We start from the raw sequence: 3,062 nt of genomic DNA on the forward strand, positions 1-3,062 counted from the left end.
TAACGGCAAGCCAGATGTCATCGCCATCTTGTAATGGCGATGTGCTTATGAAGTGGCTTCCCACACCAGCCCACACTCTTATACCCACTAAAACTTTCAACCACATTAGATGAATAAAGATATTCTATTGCTGAAAATCAAATTTAACCAGTATCTACATATTAGAAACAAAGCAAGTCTCAATGGGTAGAAGAATTCTCGGCACCCTATCTGGCCACCATATATTAAAGATGGGTATCAACAACAACAGAAAGATTACAAACTCATAGAAACTGAAAAACTCACTACTGAATGAATAAAGAATCAACACAGAAATTAAGAAAGAAAAAACTTTCTAAGAATGATAATGAATAGACAACATACTCAAACTTATGGAACCCAATGATGGTGGTCTGATGTTCACAGCAATGAATGCCTACAGTTAAAAGAAAAAAAAAATGGAGTGATCTCATACTGGTAACGTAAGAGCATTCTTGAAAATTCTAGAAAAAAAGAACTCCCATCCAAAGGGAGTAGTAGATGGCAAGAAAGAATCAAACTCATTGCTGAAATTCATAAGATATACACAAACAAAAAAAACAATACAAAGAATCAGTGAAACAAAGTGTTGATTCTTTGAAGAAATCAATAAGATTGGCAAACTCTTAACTCAATTCACTAAAAGACACAGAGAGAGGAGGGGTCCAAATGCATAAAACTAGAAATGAAAGAGGAGGACATAACAATAAACATCCAGAGAAGCAGAAGACAAACTTTAAACACCTGTACCCCACCAACTTCCATTAAAGAGGCCAGGGCTGCAAACAATGATGACACAGCATATTTTATATTTCTTATCCATAGGAAATCAAAGCCATCAGACTGGCGCAGAACAGGGAGAGAAGGAAGTGAGATGAGTGGAGACTACAGAGAGCTTATGAGCTAATGATCTCTGAAACGAGCAGGAGGTTAGCCATCAAGTGGAATGAGAGATGGGAGTAGACTTTCCATAGCTTCCCGCTGAAGCAGCATCTCTTGGAGTGTTGGAATAGAGGTAACATTTTCATTATATGTAGCCATGTCTGAGGTACAATTTCCTGAGCTAAGTGTCTCTGTCTTTTTTAACTTAAACTTTTTATTTTTTGAGAATTTTATACATGAGTACCATATTTATGTCAATTCTACTCTTTCCTGTCCTCCTCGGACTTGGGTCAAGTCTTTCTCCCTCTTGAATTCATAGCCTGTTCTTCTAATCCTATTTGTTACACACCTACCCACCCACACAGTATCTTGAGTCCATTTAGTTGTCTGCCTGTTTTTCATAAATAGCACTGTGCAGTTGAACAAGCATTCATGTACAGACGTGTCTCGTAAGACTCCAACAGACTTGGGATTGCAAAGTGAATACTTATTCAGCAGTGAACAGGTTGGAAGAAGCCATTTCTTACAAGCATTACCGCAGAGTTAATATAGTACTAGCCAGTAACTGGTCACACCAAGTGCACTGAAGTAGAAAAGATGTAATATGAAATAGCTGTTTGAAAAAAACAGCACTTCTAAAAAGAGTAAAAGACTTTCAGTTTCTCTTCCTGCCCCAACCCCTTCTGCCCTGTGGTCATCAGGATAGTCTCCACTGATTGAAGGCTATCCCAAAAACCTGAGTCAGGTACCAGGGGACTCCAGGCGTTTGAGCCCAAGAATAATACAAACAAAGCACTTTTCAGTTCTATTATTAAAGCAAGCAAAACATAAGGAGATGTTTGCAATTAGCTCAAGCAAATACAAGTACAAAGAGGTCTTACATCTTGTCTTTGTTCATGTGGAAAGAGCCAAAAATATTCCTTCTGGGCCTAATCGATCTTGTACATTACGTCAGAAGTGCGAATTACTAAGCAGCCCATGCCAAGGAATTGTTTACAGCTAATGTGGTCTTCTTAGCAGTAAATAATCAATGCCTCTTGACTTTAGAAGACTACCCCTCTCATTTCACCCAGTTCCTGATTTCTCTCTACCACAGTCCAGTGGTGGTAATGCTGTAGTTCTGCTGGGGGCACATGCCATTTTATCTAACTCCTTCTACATCCCTGCCATCCATCCCAGCATGGGGAGTAGTAACATTGCAGCAGTATCAATGGCTGTCAAATCCAACACAAGAAGGTTATCAGCACACTCATCAGGGACAGCTTGTGTATGTCACAAGTGATGTATGGGTGGTTTTAGCAGGATAGGCACAATGCAACCCAAACCACAGACTGAAATTTTCTGTCACAAAGTTGCAAAAGTATGATGAGAGATCTTAGAGGAGAACACATTCCTGAGTTTTTCCTAAACTATCTTAGCTTTTAAGGGTATTCTACACATTCTTATTCATATGCACTGACAAGCATAGCATATCTCATTAACAAAGCTGCTTTTTGCAACAGATGGTGGCTTCTACAGAGACCCACAATTGGTCAAAATGCTGAGAATGAGTGGCCATGGAATGCCCAACTCTCATGACACATCTGCACCACAACCCCTACAACTATGGTTCCCTCCTGAGGAGGAGAGCTTAGGTCAAATTAGATAGCTCTGTTTGCCCGTAAGATATAAGTCTACTAATTACGCATTGAGAATGCCTCATTGTGTCAATCATTTGGATTTAGTCTTTACAGCTGGATAGAACTACTGGTTACTTTTCTCCTTTGGTAGCTTGTATCTAGAACCTTCTCATACTATAAGAGTTCACCCCAGAGAGGAGGCTTCCATGTCAATTCTAGCTCAATTCCTCCAAACCCTATGTCTGAAGTGTGTGGGGTTTTCAGCAGCCTTTAATTTGTAGGAAGTGACCAAGGTAGTCTCAATAGCCTATATTGTTTTGAGAGTCTCTCAGGCTCCTGGTCAACATCTCATAGGGAGCTTTCCCTTGTTTGACACTAAGGTTTTTGAGTCTATGAGTCCTCGGGGTGAAAGGGAGCTTCTATACAACAAAGAACATTAATCTACTGAGGGAAGAGCAAGCCCACAATGTTGGAAAGAATCTTTGCATACGCATCCAATAGAAGATACATACATACATACACACACACACACACACACACACA

The 3,062-nt window shown here is 39.8% G+C and overlaps 1 long non-coding RNA gene across 1 annotated transcript in view; it reads left to right on the forward strand.

The window, feature by feature from the left end:
* LOC116075179 overlaps positions 1 to 932 on the forward strand; it is a 19,049-nt gene extending 18,117 nt beyond the window's left edge. The window contains exon 3 of the long non-coding RNA XR_004112451.1: positions 844 to 932. This is a non-coding gene — a long non-coding RNA (uncharacterized LOC116075179). The remainder of the gene's footprint in view (positions 1 to 843) is intronic.
* Positions 933 to 3,062: the final 2,130 nt, after the last annotated feature.

The sequence above is a fragment of the Mastomys coucha genome, unplaced genomic scaffold (assembly GCF_008632895.1).
Source record: "Mastomys coucha isolate ucsf_1 unplaced genomic scaffold, UCSF_Mcou_1 pScaffold3, whole genome shotgun sequence".
Lineage (NCBI taxonomy): Eukaryota > Metazoa > Chordata > Mammalia > Rodentia > Muridae > Mastomys > Mastomys coucha.